Source organism: Thunnus thynnus, chromosome 24 (genome assembly GCF_963924715.1).
Source record: "Thunnus thynnus chromosome 24, fThuThy2.1, whole genome shotgun sequence".
Taxonomy (NCBI): Eukaryota; Metazoa; Chordata; class Actinopteri; order Scombriformes; family Scombridae; genus Thunnus; species Thunnus thynnus.
In genome coordinates, this window is record NC_089540.1 from 338,351 (window position 1) to 357,209 (window position 18,859).

The 18,859-nt window shown below is 40.5% G+C and overlaps 1 pseudogene; it reads left to right on the plus strand.

Moving 5' to 3' along the window:
• Positions 1-1,773, plus strand: LOC137177460 (uncharacterized; annotated as a pseudogene).
• Positions 1,774-18,859: the final 17,086 nt, after the last annotated feature.

Below are 18,859 nucleotides of genomic sequence, written 5' to 3' on the forward strand. Positions count from 1 at the left end.
ATGGCCTGCACCCTCTCTGCTCCTCTGCCCTGCACCTCAGTTGCAGAAAAGCAAAACCCGCCACCCATCACCCCCAAACCTGCCATTGCTCAGCTGTCCACCCTTGGCCCTCTCCCCAAGGGTGTGGATAAGAGAGGTACACTCATCCTATATCAGGGTGCGAGGATGATTTGTAATAATTACAATGACCTGGGATGCAGTGTCTTCAGCTGCAGATTCATGGACACCTGCTCATTCTGCAGTGGAGCCCACGCTAGATCGACTTGTCCACGTAATCCAAGTAAGCAACACTTGTGTAAGTATCTGGATACCCCCATTGATATTGATGCTCTAGTCACCACCTTACAGGACCACCCAAACCACCAGATCATCGACTTCCTCATCCAGGGCTTCACACACGGTTTCCATCTGGATCTGCAGGTCATGCCCGATTCCACCCACATATGCCACAATTTACAGTTGGCCTTGTCCGACCCCGCCACAGTGGACAAACTCTTACAAAAGGAAGTTGACGCCACTTTCATGATTGGCCCATTCTCTAGCATGTCCCTCTACGGTTCTACCATCCCGAGCATCAACAGCCCGATTCCCAGCCCAGACTTTTCTATGCAGTATGCCACAATAGATCATACCATCTCCCTCATCAGCCTTGCAGGTCAAGGAGACTGGTTGTCCAAGGTGGATATCACCAGCACTTTCAAGGTCCTCCCCATCCACACTGACTATTGGTATCTTTTTGGAGTCTTCTGGAAGGGCTGAAAGCCTGAAAATCTTCAACTCCTTAACCAAGACCCTCTGCTGGATCCTGTCAAACAACTACAAACTCCTGTATGTCATTCACCTACTTGATGACTTCCTCATGGTCACGCTGCTATCTTCACCCTCGTCATATGGTCTCACTACCATGATTTCCGCATTCACCAATCTTGGTGTTCCTCTCTCTCCAGAGAAAACAGAAAGCCCCAGCATGTCTCTGGTATTCCTTGGCATCACCCTCAACCCCATTTCACTCCAAGCATCTTTGCCTAATGAGAAACTCCACCGTATTTCTTTGCTCATTCAAAATTTTCTTCTGGCTGACACATGCACCAAGCGTCAATTGCTTTCGCTGCTGGGCCATTTCAACTACGCTGTCCATATCATCCCTCAGGGCTGATCCTTCTTGTCGCACTTTCTCTCCATAGCCACTGCCGTCCCATGCATTCACGACCATGTCATGCTCGACAATGCATGCAAGATGGAATTGAGGCTGTGGCACCAGTTCCTCTCCTCCTGGATGGTATCTCTTTCTTTTATGATGACTATGTCACTGAGGCTGATGACATCCAGCTGTTCACAGACACGGCCCCTTCAGTCAGCTTTGGCGGCTACTATGGCAGCAGGTGGTTCGCAGACAAATGGCCACTCAACTACTTTTCTCTTGTCCTTACCTCCACTATCTGTGAAATGTACCCGATAATCATCTCAGCCATTCTTTGGGGGCACGAATGGTCTACGAAGACCATTGCCATCCACTCTGACAACAGTGCCGTTGTCAACATCTTCAACAAAGGCCTGTAGCATTGTCTGGACATCATGCAGTTCATGCGGAAGCTCACATTGGTTTCAGCCCAGCACCAGTTAATCATCCAAGAATACTACATCCCAGGTCACAAAAATGCAGTTGCTGATTCACTTTCTCGTTTCTTGTTTCAGATATTCAGACCACTAGCTCCGGCTTCCGACCCTCTTCTGATCCCAGTCCATCTGTTTTCAGCCACAATCTTCAACTGACCCCGGAGCTGGAACATCTGGTCATGACCTCACATTGCCCCCTGCACACTCTTGTCGTATCTAACCGGATGGAAGTTCTTTAAAGCTTCCATTGCCTCCCACAGTCTTCCATTCCCTTCACTGGACATTCTGACCCTCTCCTGCTTCATCACATCCTCCCACACCCACCTTAAGATCAAGTCTCCTACCATACAGGCCCAACTCAGCGGTATCAACTTCTTTGTTAAACTGATTTCAGGAGCACCGTGTCTGGCCTTGTCCCACTCACACATCAACATGTTAATCAAAGGTCTCCACAAAGCTGAACTACATCACACACCAAAATGTTACCTCTCACATCAGATCTCTTGGCCCGCTGCATCCACACCCTCTGTTCAGGCTACCTGTCTCCCCACGTAGACAAAGCCTTGGAGTCCATGTTCCTCCTGGCATTTTTTGGCTTCCTGTGCTGCTCCGAGTTCATCGCCTCTTCCAATGTCTTCGATCCATCTCGCCTCGTCACATTGTCCGACCTCTCTTTCCCTTCACCAGACACTCTCATTTACAACTTCAAATACAGCAAGACCAACCAGTCTGGTCAACCTCAACCCATCTATCTCTTCTGACTAGATTCATACATAAGTCCTTAAGAACCCATACACAAATATGTCAACTCAAGACTAGCCAGCTGAGCTTTCCCCCAAGACCCTCTGTTCATCACAGAGACAGGCAAAGTAGCAACAAGCTCATGGTTCCACTACCACATGCGCTCACTACTCACCAGATCCGGCATACCCCCCAACCAGTTCTCAGGACAATTGTTCCGCATTGGAGTTGCTTCCACCGTTTCAAGACTAGGAATCCTGGACAATATCATTAAAATTCTTGGCCACTGGTCTTCTCCTGCCTATCTAACTTATATATGTCACAACCTGGACAACCTCAGAAAATCCCACTCACAGCCCTCCACTTGAAATCTCTTTTGGGAGCTCCATACAGATGTTGGACCACTGAGACAGCTCCCCCACCCTGAGTCTCGACCCCCCTAGTTCCCACTTACCTCTCCGCCGTCGATGCCTCACCATCTTACCACCACGCAAATCCCCCATCGACCCCCCCTTTTCCATCTTCCCTTCTTCCCCTCATCTCTCATCCCATGTTCTTTGACCCTCACCCCTCATCCTCACATCCCTCGACCTTCACCCTTCTCTCTCCATCCCTTCATCCCTCTAACCCTAATCCCTCCCTCTTTCTACACCTCAGCTCTTCTGGTTAGTGAATTAACTGCATCACACACACACACACACACACACACTCACACATACACTTACACTACTTAAGTGACTTAACTTAGTCTGTTATTCTCGGTCTACTGACATGCTGACATGCTACGATAAGTGTATTGTGTCATTTCTGGTTGCCGACTGTGGTTACTGATAGTGTTTTTGCTGCTCCCAGATCAGTTAACTTTGCTATATTTCTCACTACTGTGGATAAATACCTGCTGTATATTTAAATGTACGCTAATTCTGCTCAAGCACTCTTAGCTCTCTCCTTTTACCAACTTTTCTCGCTAATCCCACAGTTGTTAGTCATCTTTAGCTCAGCAGTTAACAGTGAAACAGTTAGCAATGGCTGCTCTCTCTTGCTCAGTGTGTCAAATGTTTAGTTATTCCTCTGCCTCCTTTAGTGAAAACAGTATGTGTAATAAATGTAGTTTACTTGCAGTGTTGGAGGCGAGGCTCAGTGAGTTCGAAGCGTGGCTCCGCACGATGGAAGACCAATCAATAGCTAATGTAGTTAGCCAGCCCCCAGTATCTGGTGCGGGCTGACCTAGCGTAGCTCCTAATCCCCTGGTAGTTCCCGAGCAGCCGGGAAGCCAGGGTGGCTGGGTGACTGTCTGAGGGAAGTATAGCCCTAAGCAGAAGCCCATGATTCACCACCAACCAGTTCATGTTTCTAACAGGTTCTCCCCACTCAGCAACACACATGTTGAGAAACCAACTCTGATTATTGGCAGCTCCATAGTCAGAAACATGAAGTTAGCGACACCAGCAGCCATAGTTAAATGCATTCCTGGGGCCAGAGTGGGCAACATAGAATCAAATTAAATAACTTAAAACTGCTGGCTTAGGATAAATGTAAATATGGGACGATTGTTATTCACGTCGGCAGTAACGACTCCCGATTATGCCAATCGGAGGTAACTAAAATTAATGTTGAGTCAGTGTGTGTGTACATATGCAAAAACAATGTCGGACTCTATAGTTTTCTCTGGGCCCCAGTCAAACCTGACCAGTGATGACATGTATAACTGCATGTCACAATTCAACCGTTGGCTGTCAGGGTGGTGTCCAGCAAACGATGTGGGCTTCATAGATAATTGGCAGACTTTCTGGGGAAGACCTGGTCTGATTAGGAGAGATGGCATACATCCCACTTTGGATGGAGCATATCTAGAAATATGGCTGAGTTGAGACCAGGAGGCAGAGCTGCAGTCCTACACGCTTCTCCATGCTTCCATTAGAGCAGTTACCCTCCCAAAACCATATAGAAACTGTGTCTGTCCCCCAACCACTTAAATCAATTAAATCCAAAGTAAACAGAAGAGGATTCATTCATAGAAATCAAATAAAAATTAAAACCACCTCTGCAATAGCACAACAAAATAAGAGAATTAAATGTGGACTCTTGAACATTAGATCTCTGTCACCTAAAGCTGTATTAGTAAACAATTTAATCTCAGATCATCATATTGATTTATTTTGTCTTACTGAAACCTGGCTGTATCATGTAGAATATGTGAGCCTAAATGAATCCACTCCCCCCTGTCATATTAATACTCACATTCCTCGAGACGCTGGCCGAGGAGATGGCGTTGCAGCCATTTTCAACTCAACCCTAATTATCAACCCTAGACCTAAATTTAATCATAACTCATTCAAAAGCCTTGTTCTTAGTCTCTCTCACCCAACCTGGAAAATTTTACAGCCAGTTCTATTTGTTATAGTGTACTGTCCTCCTGGCCCATATTCTGAATTCCTATCTGATTTCTCAGTTTTTATCAAACTTAGTCCTTAGTACAGATAAAGTAATTATAGTAGCTGATTTTAATATTCATGTGGACATCAATAATGATAGTATTTGCACTGCGTTTATCTCATTATTAGATTCAACTGGTTTCTCTCAGTGTGTAAATAAACCCACTCACTGTCTTAACCACACCCTAGACCTTGTTCTGACTTATGGGATTGAAATTGAACATTTAATAAATTCTCCACAAAATCCTATTTTATCAGACCATTACTTAATAACTTTTGAATTCCTATTACTGGATTACACGCCATTAGACAAAAATGTCTTCACTAGATGTCTATCTGATAGTGCTGTAGCTAAATTTAAGGAAACAATTCCATCAGTACTGAATTCAATGCCATGTCTCAATACTACAGAGGACTCTTATGCTAATTTCAATCCCTCCCAAATTGATAATCTTGTTGATAGTGCCGCAGGCTCATTGTGAATAACACTCGACTCAATTGCCCCTCTAAAAAGGAAGATAATAAAACATAAGGGGTTAGCTCCATGGTATAACTCCCAAACCCACAAGTAAACATTGCGAAAATTTGAAAGGATCTGGCGTTCCACCAAAGTGGAAGAATCTCGCTTAGTCTGGCAAGACAGTCTTAAAACATATAGGAAGGCCTTCTGTAATGCCAGAGCTGGCTATTACTCAGCATTAATAGAGGACAATAAAAACAGCCCTAGGTTCCTTTTCAGCACTTTGGCCAGACTGACAAAGAGTCATAACGCTGATGACCCATGTATTCCTATAGCTCTCAGTAGTAATGACTTTATGAGCTTCATTAATGATAAAATTCTAACTATTAGAGACAAAATTCACCACCTCCTGCCCTCAACAGGCACTGATTTATCCCCAAACACAGGAACCTTAGAAACAGCTGTAAAACCTAGCATATATTTGGACTGTTTTTCTCCAGTCGACTTTCCTGAACTAACTTCAGTGATTTGTTCAGCTATGCCATCAACCTGTCTCTTAGACCCCATCCCAACTAGGTTGCTTAAGGAAGCCTTACCCTCAGTTAGCACCTCTTTACTAGATATGATCAATCTGTCTTCAGTAACAGGCTATGTACCACAGTCTTTTAAAGTAGCTGTAATTAAACCTCTTCTCAAGAAGCCTTGTTGATTCAGGCATTTTAGCCAACTATAGACCTATATCTAATCTTCCCTTTCTCTCTAAGATCCTTGAGAAAGCAGTCTCTAATCAGTTATGTGACTTTCTACATAAGAATAGTTTATTTGAGGATTTTCAGTCAGGATTTAGAGTGCATCATAGCACAGAGATAGCAATGGTGAAAGTCACAAACGACTTCCTAACTGCATCGGACAAAGGATTTCTCTCTATACTTGTCTTGTTAGATCTTAGTGCCGCATTCGACACAATTGACCATCACATCCTATTACAGAGACTGGAACATTTAATTGGCATCAGAGGAACTGCATTAAGCTGGTTTAAGTCCTATTTATCGGACCAATTTCAGTTTGTACACTGAAATGAATATGATGAATCCTCCATGAAGGCAAAAGTTAGACACGGAGTTCCACAAGGTTCGTGCTTGGACCAATACTATTCACCTTGTATATGCTTCCTTTAGGTAATATTTTTAGGCAACACTCCATAAATTTTCATTGTTGTGGATGATACCCAGTTACATTTATCAATGAAGCCTGATGAAACCAATCAGTTCACAAACTCCAAGCATGCCTTAAGGACATAAAGACCTGGATGACCTGCAATTTTCTACTACTAAACTCAGATAAAACTGAAAAAGTTATTGTGCTTGGCCCTTAACACCTTAGAAACACATTATCTAATGATATAGCTACTCTGGATGGCATTACCCTGGCCTCCAGCACCACTGTAAGGAATCTGGGAGTTATCTTTGATCAGGATATGTCCTTTAACTCCCACATAAATCAAATTTCAAGGACTGCCTGTTTTCACTTAAGTAATATTGCAAAAATCAGGCACATCCTGTCCCAAAAAGATGCAGAAAAACTAGTCCACACATTTGTTACTTCTAGGCTGGATTATTGCAATTCCTTATTATCAGGCTGCCCTAACAAGTCTCTAAAGACTCTCCAGCTGTTACAGAATCCAGCTGCACGTGTACTAACAAAAACTAGAAAGAGAGATCCTATTTCTCCCATTTTAGCTTTGCTACATTGGCTTCCTGTAAAATCTAGAATAGAATTTAAAATCATTCTCCTAACTTACAAAGCCCTTAACGGTCAGGCACCATCATATCTTGAAGAACTCATAGTACTGTATTACCCCACTAGAACACTGTGCTCCCAGAATGCAGGCTTACTGGTGGTTCCTACAGTCTTTAAAGGTAGAATGGGAGGCAGAGCCTTCAGCCATCAGGCTCCTCTCCTGTGGAACCATCTTCCAGATTCGGTCTGGGGGGCAGACACCCTCTCTATGTTTAAGAGTAGGCTTAAAACTTTCCTTTTTGATAAAGCTTATAGTTAGGGCTGGCCAGACTCACCTTGGATCATTCCTTAGTTATGCTGCTATAGGCCTAGACTGCAGGGCAACTTCCCATGACGCACTGAGCTCCTCTCTCTGCCTCTCCATCTGTATGCATTCATGTACCATCAATGCATGTTACTAACTTGGCTTCTTCCCCAGAGTTTTTTATGCTCTCTGAAACCCTGGGTTGCAGGCCAAGCCTTTGCGGTCCTTCGCAGTCCTGTTGGTGTCCTTCCCCGGCTATTGCTACTGTTATTGTTATGATTGTTGTTATTCAGTGCCTTTAACCACAGCAAACAGTGAAGAGAGCTCACCCAGTAGACTGGCACTCAGCTCCACTAAATGAAAGAAATAAAAGGAACTACAAACAAATTTAACAAAATAAATAAATATACCAGTTGGTTCCACAACAGTGTCAAAAATATGGCATATAGGGGACCTACAAAAGAGACATATCATTAATATAGTCCTCCACTTGCATACACAATAAAGTCAATTCAAAGCTGTCCAAGCCCTACTTACCACTGTGGTATGAAAAAGTCTACAACCAGGAAGACTCACAGGTAGCACTAGCAAGATAGCTAAAACAACAATCAGTTAGCCATCTTAAACAATGTAGTCTTTTTCTGACATGCAAATATCAGCCTACATACTGTACCCCTGACCAAGGCACATGGCAGGAACAAGAGAAAGGTACAAAGCTAACAAGTGTCTTAAATATCCCTAACCCTGAACCTAGGAACGGAGAGACTAGTAAACAGACAAGGGCTGCATTCAAGAGCAGTTGAAGTGTTTCCTAGAGCTCTATTTTGGCTAGTTGCAGAGCTACAGTCTTTTTAGCATCAAATTCCCTCTTTGTGTTTCCTCGGACAGTGTTTCCCTGTTGAGCTGTGGTGGAAGTATAGCAATAGAAATAGGGACTTTGGCACTGAAAAGACTGTAATGTTGAAAGATATCTATTTGATGGAGGCTTGTGGATTTTGTCCCCCATCACCTACAATGTAAGTGCATTATGAAGAGAGAGCGGAGAGAATGAGTAAGAACACACGTATACTGTACACACACATGCACACACATTAAAGACTTGTGTCTGTTCTAAATATCAGCATCAGTGTTCAGAGGACCAGAAGTTTCCCTCACCAGTACATGCACACACATGTTGTAACACACTTTGATTGTAATACTCACTGGGGACCGGCTGAATAAACAAGCGGTGTAGAGCGCTGAGCAGAGTGTAGTGTGTCACAGCTGTCCAGAAATGGTTGAGAAGCAGCCCTGGAGATCTATGTGGACCCTCTCTGTCTCATAAAGATTTCTGCTCATGTTTCCCTCCAGCAGAAACTGATATTATCATACAGAAGTCAGTTCTTCTGTTCCCCATGGAGCCCTTTCCCTTAAACAACCCCCAATAACAGTAAAGTTACAGGTCAACAAATATGTACCTACTTCCTATGTACCTATGGCTCTTTGAAAGCAAAATCATAACAGCTTGTTTTTGTTTTTACAAAAATTCGAATTTCCTGGTTAAAATTGGTCCAGTCTATGTTCTTAGGCTATGCATTCTGTGTTGATGGGTCAGAGCCGTGTGGCACGGAAGCAGCTTGAATTGCTTTCTGTTAATGTATCTTCTATTTTTTTTTTTTTTTAGCAAGAAGTATTTAAATTATTTGCATCTTTTGATATTGGCACAAAGTGTCTAAACATTGGAGCTTCACATAGGTGAAGTCGGCTTAACTTCACTGGCTAATTTATTATGGTTGCCATCGCAAGAAAAACATACACACACACACACACACACACACACACACACACACATATATATATATATACACACACACACACATATATATATATATATATATATATATATATATATATATATATATATATATATATATATATATATATACACACACACACACACACATATATATATACACACACACACACACACATATATATATATATATATATATATATCAGTTGAAGCTGGTCCATAGAGGCAGAGGAGGTTGCTCCTCCTTTATTTTTTGAGAGGCAAGAGGGAGATCAAAATATTAAATAAGAATATTTGATTGAAATAAACCATAAGCAAATCTCAGTATTATTGATAAAATATTTTTCTCTCTTCTTTGGCAAAAATCCATGATTGCAATTCTGATTAAAATGCTTCAACAGCAACACCTGCAGGGCAGGAGGAGAAAGGGCAGTCTGTGTGAAGTGTAGGAGGACGGGCTCCTGCTGTCCTCCTCAGGGCGGGATCTCTTATATCAATTTAATGTACTTCACTTTTTTTCATGCTAATCTATGATTGGCCAAGACACGTAAAAAATGGCGCTCCAAAGGAGGATGTCCTCCCTAACCGATCAACAACCAGAATACAATATTGACTTCATGTTAGTCCAATGATTGTTTCCAGATTTCATCTTCAGTTCTCTACCACTGTAACATACGTGAGTGTGAGGAACTGGTAAGAGAAGAAGACAATAAGATATAAATAAATTACGTTTCACTTCTTTTATCGAGCAGTAAATAGCTGCTTCTGTTAGCCAACACAACAGTTGGCTTGTTGTGGCAGCCCTGAGGGACTGTTAAGGACTGTTGTTAAGCTAATGGGAGAACGGCTCTGGGGTCTCATTTATAACTGTTGCGTACGCACAAAACAGGGCCTGAAAGAGGCGTACGCCACTTCCCACAAAAAAGTTGTGATCTATAAAAACAAACTTGATGGGACAATGTGTGCACCTGTACGTTAACTCTGACCCATGCGTTTGAACATTTTGGAGGGGGAAATCGACGATGCAGATTATGAGGTGGTGAATTGAAGCCAGAGTGTATAATAATCAATGTATAATAATAAATTTAATTTCACTTGATTTCAAAGATATATAATATAGATATACATTATCATAAACATTCAAACCAGCAGTGTTATCGGTACTTGGGCTTATATTGAGCCATAACTATTTCATAAGAATTTTTCAATTTGAAAAGATATAAGCCAACTCAGATCTTAAAGTCCACTCAACATTTCATCAGCGCTCTCTCAACTGGAGCTCAAAGGAGAGATTGTGGAGCAGCGCAGCAGCTGCTGAAATGAATGATGTCAGGATGTGGCAGGATTCCGAAAAGTCTGGCTTGCCTTTCTCTGATTTTAGCTTAGCGTGAATATACTGATTCATTATCATCTCAGCCTCATTAACCAACTTATGAAATTATCATCATCGATTGTAGAAATCCAAGATGATATCAAATAACTTAAACAAACATAACATAGCATTAATAGATTTTAAATATTTCGTTATACTATGCATCACCAGGTATGAATTTAGTTTCCATGTAGGTTATGTGTGTAAAATTGCTAGAGTAAACACAACTGTGTTGTCAAACACAGAGACAGTGGAGACACCGTGGTGGCTGCCACACACACTCTGCCTTCTCCAGTCACTTCACCGCCACATCTTCACCATCTACACTCACTGAGTAAATTAGAGGAACACCTGTATGCTGGATTTTGGAGTAAATATAAACACAATGTTTTTTGTGTTGTAGATATTGAGTGTGTGGTGTAAAAATTATTTATACTGGCTAACTGAGAGCGGGCCTGCTGCAAGGTGTGGTAAACATTTGACCAGAGATGTCTGACTTTACAATCCACAGGAATGTTTATTGAAGTTATATATGGTTGTTTTGGGTTACACACATAACTTCAAGACATCCGAAAACGGGGAAATAAAATGGTTAAAGTCTGATCATGCCTGTTGCGATTCTTCCTCCGCTGCTCCTGAGTGCAAGTGATGAGAGAGGGTCTGATACACTGACTCGACACTGACTGGCTTGGCGTCTAAAGGCAGAGAGAGTGATTGGTGCAGCAAAAGAGACACAATTACATCAATATTCATGAATACTTTTGCATCAACCATTTATGGTTGAATGTGGGCGTGTAGAGGGTGTGATATGAGGCTGATCAATGTGCGCACATTTCCAGGTGGACTTTGATTTATAAAGGTAAATATACCTGCATTCATGCGTACACATGGTTTTATAAGTCTGATCATTTTCGGCTTTTGTGCGCACGTGCACTTTTAGTATGGATCCTGCGCACTGTTTGATAAGTGAGACCCCTGGACTGGGCAGTGCAGCAGCAGCAGGATGCCACAGAGGAGCGGCTGGAGAGAGAAAAAACCGGAGAAATAACCAGGAGAGTTAGCTTGTTTGTCATTGTTGCTAATGATATCAGACCGGTTAACCAGCAGCCACAAAGTTCTGTTAACTAACAAACAAGATGACCATCAGCCACAAATGGACGTTATGGATACTTCATCTCCATGAAAGAAAGAAGAAGACATCAGATAACGTGAGTCAGATACAGCTTCTCTCTCTCTGTCTCTTTGGTCGCTAATTTCATCTCCTTAACAAGAATGCACCAGAGATCATATAATGTGCTGTAGGTAGTTTGCTTGTTGAAGTTACAGTAAGCTGTCTGAGTAAGCTGGACTTACTCATTCATTTGGAATTGATCCACTTTTTTATTGAGTGGTTGTTCAGTCACCTGTTGATGTGTGATTTGTGCATGTGTGTGCAGGAGGTCTGGCCACTTCTCGTGACATTTTCTTCAGTTCGTTATTAAGCTGAGCTGTATATTGAGTAATAACTAAGTAACTAGAATAACAAGTGTTAACATGTCAGCTTTGTAGACTATATTTTGTATGTGGTGCATATAGATAAGAGTGTGTAAGTCATGTATTTGATACATGCATTAATACTCTCTGATGTGTACCTACACTTTCAGATCTGTGAATGTTTTTAGTGTTCAGTCTTTCTAGTGTTCAGCACTGATCCGTACCTGTATCACATAAGCTTTGTGGTACTTCATATATTTCTGTATACTAAGAAAATACATAGGAAACACATGTAAATCATGTGACATGTTGTCTGCTTTTGATGAGAACATAAATATAAACATAAATCTTTGTTGGCAAAATGACACATTACTAACCACTCCACGGCTAAAATGAGCATTTCAGTGTTTAGAAACAATATGTGTAAATGTCTTTAAAGAAGCAGCCTTTTCAACACTCAGGGATTTTTGTTTTTGAAAGCAAATTGTTTTATTGGCATATAAAATTGCCCCCCCAACCCCTCCGATTTCATCGGGTGGGGGACAATGATATAGTATGATATAGTATGATGCGGTTTGTTGTTAGATTCCATACTGGTTTTCCTCCTGTCCTCCCCAATTTTGAGTCACCAGACGCCACTGATATACACATACATACATATATATACACACATATATATACACACACACACACATATATATATATATATATATATATATACACACATATACATATACACATATATATATACATATACATACATACATACATATATATATACATATACATACATACATATATATACACACACACACACACACACACACACATATATACATATTATATATATACACACACACACACACACACACACACACACACATACATATATATATATATATATATATATATATATATATATATAGCACTGTGCAAAAGTTTTAGGCACCCTAGATGTTTAGATTCTTATCCATTATGCAATACCATCAGGGAGTAGTCTGATCGGTCCCAAATTTGTTCATGACATGACAATGACCCCAAGCATACAGCTACAGTTATAAAGAACTATTTTCAGCAACAAGAAGAATGATGAGTCCTGCAACAGATGGTATGGTATGGCCCCACAGAGCCCTGATCTCAACATCATGGAGTCAATCTGGGATTACATAAAGAAGCACCTGAGATGGCCTAATAATAAATCCACAGAAGAACATTCTTTCTGCAGGATCATTACAACAATCTACCTGCAAGTTACCATGAAAAACTGTGTTTAAGTGTACCAAGGAGAACTGCTGCTGTTTTAAAGGCAAAGCTGCTCACAGCAAATATTGATTTCATTTAGGTCTCTGCTGTTTACTCAACTTTGTAAGAAGTTAATTGATAAATTAAAACAATTTATTGCAATATTTTTGTAAGAAAGGATGCCTTCCTTGGCTATTGCTGTTATTTGTTATTGCTAGTCATATATCTATTATTATTATTGTTATTATTATTATTGATGTTATTCTGCCTCTCTGTGCCCCCCACCTCCTCTCTCTTTCTTTCTCTCTCAACCCAACTGGTCAGGCAGATGGCTGCCCACCTAGAGCTGGGTTCTGCTTGAGGTTTCTTCCCGTTAAAGGGGAGTTTTTCCTTACCTTGCTTGCTCATGAGGAAATTGTTGGGTCTCTGTAAATTAAAGAGTACAGTCTAGACCTGCTCTATGTGAAAAGTGCCCTGAGATGACTTTTGTTGTGATTTGGCGCTATATAAATAAATTGAACCGAATTGAATGTATGTGTGTGTGTATGAGTGCATAATTATAATTATTTTTTTTAAGACAATGCCAACATTTTTACTGTTGATCTGTGACAGGAAATGAACTCCTCTCTTCTGCCTTAAAGTCATGCCCATACACTCAGAGGTGTCGTGCCCACTCAACTTGAGGGGTGGATTTCATGTAGAATCATTGCTAACCAAAGTGTGAGGTATGAATAGCAACAAAGTGCAATCATAACACACTTAACAGATAAATCAAGACATACGAGAACATTGGTGACAAGAGCAGTTGACTTAAATGTAATTAAAGCTTCCTCTGAAGAGACCAAAATCAGATCTGTGTGAAGTGATGAGGAGACAAACAAACAGAACAGAAGAGAAACAAACAGAAATGTCATATTTCCATCATGTTTTCCACATGGTTTTCCATTGTGTTAGTTTTGACTGACGCTCTTTTAATGATGCCATCCTGTTTATCTTGATAAGCCCAATTCCTAATATTCACGTAAGGGTAGTGGATTGAAACATTTTCTTTTGCCCATTTTCTGGAAATGCGGTTAATATTTACACTACATTTGGATAGAACTTGGCTTATGTACGGTTGAGTGAAAGCTGTATAGACCTGTAGAGCTGGCTGTTAAATGACACTGACTTTACACTGAGTGGTTTGTTTTAATATTAAAGTCAAAAATATAAATTAGAATGATCTGTAGCTGTAAATCAAATGTTGTTTATGGTCAACCTGAAACAACCTTTTTTTTTAAACCCCAGACTGTATGAGTAGACAAACATTAAGGAAAGTACACACATAGAGTGAGGAATGAGTAACAGGTCAAATCTGGGCTACATGACAGAAGTTTAGATGGAATTTCTTTTCAACAGAGAGAGAGTAGAATTATTGTTCAGAAAACATCCACTGGTAATTGTAAAATGAAAAGTATAGAAATTAGATTTCCAGTATGTTTCTTTGATAAAGGCTTACTGTAAGTTCTAATTGTATAAAAAATGTTTGGAGACTGGAGGACTCCCTCTCCGTCACTCTCGCCCTTTCTGTCCTTCACTTTCTTTTCTTCCCTTCATTCTTCCACACTCACAGACACATACTCTGTTTTTCTGTGTGTGTTCTGTGTGTGTGCAGTCTTGATCTCTTTACAGTGACATTAAAGCAGAGCAGCGTCTCCTCTCTCTCCTCGGACCAACTGGGACTTTAAGTGTATTGTTGTCTAACAGACAAGACTGGGGGGTGCTGTTTTCTGGAAATGGACTCACAAACACAATCCATCAGTAATCACAGACTGAAGACACTTTGTAACACTTAGAGTGGTCTTAATGCATCATAAGTCTGCTACAAGAACATTATGAGTGAATTATAATTATAAACACAAAAGTAATTCATGATATAATATTAAAATTATCAAAATGTAATTTTGATTATATTAAAATGTTCACTTTGGGCATTTAACATATCTTATTCAAAGTGTCTTAAATACAAAAACACTTCAACAGTTTACACAGATCATTTGTAGATATTCTGCAGTTCTGACTGAAGAGGGAAGATCATTAGGATGAAGAGTGTGGCGCATTTAGAGAGTGATGAAAAGCATGACTGGGCCAACTGTCCGTGTTCTGAGGCTCGGTGGTTGGCTGGTTGTCAAAAAGCCGTCAGTTCAGATGTCAGGACAGAAGCTCAGTTTTCCTGTGTTTGCAGGGCTCCATGTATTGTTTTGGCTGTTTTTTGTTCTTAATCTGTAATTGATGTAGTGAAATACAATTTAAAAAAAAAAATTACAATTACAGATTTAAAAAATACTCAAAGTACAAGTACACAAAAATGACTTGTTATAGCAATGAGAGTAAATGTGACATCATGTCCCCGGTCTGTTGTAAATCAATGACTTTTTTTGTAATTTACATAAAAAGAAAATGTTATTAAAGGATGTGCAGCATGCAAACTAACTACTGACTCACTTATAAAAAACTACATTTTAACCAGCGCTCAAGTCGGTTACATCGCTATCTCAGTCTCTGTCCTCTGCTCCGCTGTTACGTCTATCAGCAGGTCTCAATGAGGGGTGTAACATCCACCTGCTACTAGGGATGTGCAGAGAGCCCAGTATTTGTTGAGGCAGCAAAATTATTTGTATTTGTATTTGAATAAAAATGGAAAGAAGCTTAAAAATCCTGTTTTTGTTTTTATTATGCTTTTAATTGTAGAAAATTAAAGTGTTACAATAAGTATTCATGAAAAAAATACCTTACAAAGGAGATCCCCACACCAGGTCTCGAACAGGAGTCTCCCAGATCATAGATGACTATTCTGACTACTGAGCTAAAACTTTACTCATCGCCTCATTGCAGACAGACCTCTACCTATTTATACACCCATAACACAGCACACCGTGTAACGTAGGAAAGAACTTGAAAGGTGATTATTGCTTTGCACTTTTCATTTATTGCCTATTTTTTACAACCTTACTGTGGAAAGAAGTGGAGCAACAGATTATGGAGAGTCCCTTGGGAGTACTTCACATGTATCAGTGGCTCAGCTTTATCTCTGGCAAACACCCCCGACTCTGGGAGTGATGTCCAATCAGGAAATGTGCGTCATGTAGCAGGTTGATGTGACTCCCCTTATTGAGACCTTCTGATCGACGTAACAGCCAAGCAGAGGAGAAAGACTGAGATAACGATGTAACTGACCTGTGCACTGGTATTTTACATGTTCTTTTTTTTTCTTCCCAAAAACAAATATGTTTTAACATATTTGTGTGAAACAAATATTTGTGAAAAACACACTATGTGTTGGACATCACTCCAGGAGTTGGGGGTGTTCCCCAGAGATAAAGCTGAGTTACTGACACGTGAAGTGCTCCCAAGGGACTCTCCATAACCTGTTGTTCCCTTTCTCCCTTCCACAAAGTTAGGTTGTAACAGGCAATAAATGAAAAATGCAAAGCAAGAATCGCCTTTGAAGTTCTTCCCTACACATTACACAGTGTGCTTTCTCTTTCTGGTGGAGGTCTGGTGTTTCCCCTGTCAACATAAATACAACTCCTGCCTGAAGAGATTTAAATAAAAGGACATTTAGCTGAAATAAAGTATTCACATCAGTCAAACCACCATAGTAATCTGATTTTGACTGATTGAATAAAGATCCAGTATGCAATTTTGAAATCCTCTCAGTCATCTGCTCCTTATTAGAGCATTGCTGAGTGTAATGTAATTGGAACCTGTTCATCAATCTCCCTTTCTTAGGTGAAACCAGGCCATGTGATCAGCCCAGTCTAGGGTAGGGGGAGACGATACTTCCTGGCTATCATATCGCCCTGGCGACCCACTATAATTAGACCGATCAGAGGAAGCCTTTGCCAGACCAGATCTATAATCCCAACTCTAAAGATTAGTTATTTTAAAAGCAGAGTCAGCAACATGGGACAGCCAATGGAATTAACTGACTGACTGAAGACAGCTTCACCTCCTCTACATTATCCTGGTCATCAGAGGACATCACAGTGAGTGGTGTGGAACATGGACTTAATAAGGGTTCAAACCCCGAAGGGGTAGAACCCTTCTAAGTTTGTCCTGGTTTATTATTTGGCTTCTGCCATGGCTCAAATTGCCATGAGCTGGAATGAGTCAAAACCATGAAACTTGGCGCAATAACTGGAATGATACGCATGTGCTTCTCAAGAGCGCAATCGGCCAGATGGTGGTGCTGTAATTAATTCAATTTTTGAAAGGCCATGCCCCTCACACCGTAAGTCTAATTGACTTGCAATTGAAACAAGTCCAGCTCAGTGTGCTCTACAAAAATGCCTCTTGGACCATAAAAGTCTGCCATGATGGATTTTTTTTACCAATTTGTATAAACTGAAAAATGTAAATGTAAAATGAATAGAACCTTTTAAGTTTTGACTATAATCTACTAATCAACACCAAATTTGGTATTCTGCCTTGTGAGACTGAGATACAAATTTCAATCATAAATGAACAAGATCGGTCATGGCAGCCATTAACCAAAATATCTTCGCAAAGAGAAGGGCTTAGCGAATATTGGCCATAACCATTTGTCATAATCATAAATTTAGGTACATAATTTCAGTCTGAGATTGGGAACTGGTCTACCAAAGCATTTTGAGCCCGTCCCATAGATGGCGCCAAAAATGCCACAAATGCATATCTGAAAAACTGGTGGACAGAATTTCACCAAAATTGGTGCGCTTTCTCTGGGACAAGTATTAAACAAAATCTGAAGCGCCATATTGATCAGTGCAAGTGGCTGTGGCCTATTCCTCAATATCTGTCGTCTTATGTCATTGCTTAATTCACTGGAATAAGCTACAGACATGAAACTTGGCATCATAACTAGAAATTATGTGGAAATGCTTTGCAAGAAATATGATCCCAATGAGCCCTCTCCCCACACACAATAAAGGCCACCATGATGGATCTTTTGCCAATTTGCATAAACTGAAAAACAGAAAAATGAATAGAACTTTTTTTTTAATGTCTCTCTTTTGTTTTTTATCTCTTTAATGTGAAGTCATTTGAGCTGCCTTTTGTATGAAAGGTGCTATATAAATAGTTATTATTTTTATTTTTGATTTTGACTCTGTCAACACCAAATGTGGTATACCGCCTTGGGGGGCTGAGATACACATTTCTATTATAAATGAGCGAGATTGGTTGAAACACATGGCCGCATCGACCAAAATATCTTAGCAAAGGGCGGGGCTTAGAGATTATTCACCATAACTCATTAAGTGTTTGTCCAATCATTATAAATCTTGGTACATATGTTCAGTCCGTAATTGGGAATAGGTCTACCACAGCATTTGAAGCTGACCCATAGGGGGCACCACAAACGCTCATATTATGTCCTCTGCTCTGATTCATGTGCAATGACTCCATCTGTTGGGCTTTTCTGTGTAGCAGTAATGCACACAGGGAACAGGGAATAGGTAATAGGTAGTAGTCTCCCATCATTTCGTTTCTTTGTTTGCCAACCATGCACCAACACCAGAAGCAATCATTTTCAATCCTGGATTGTTATGCTTAAGAAAGCAATGGCTGTAAGTTTATTTTCCTTACTTTATGTAGAGAACTGACTGGTGATGTTTGACACTGTAGCATTTGTGAATGTTCAGTTTGCCAGCATGTTATTGTG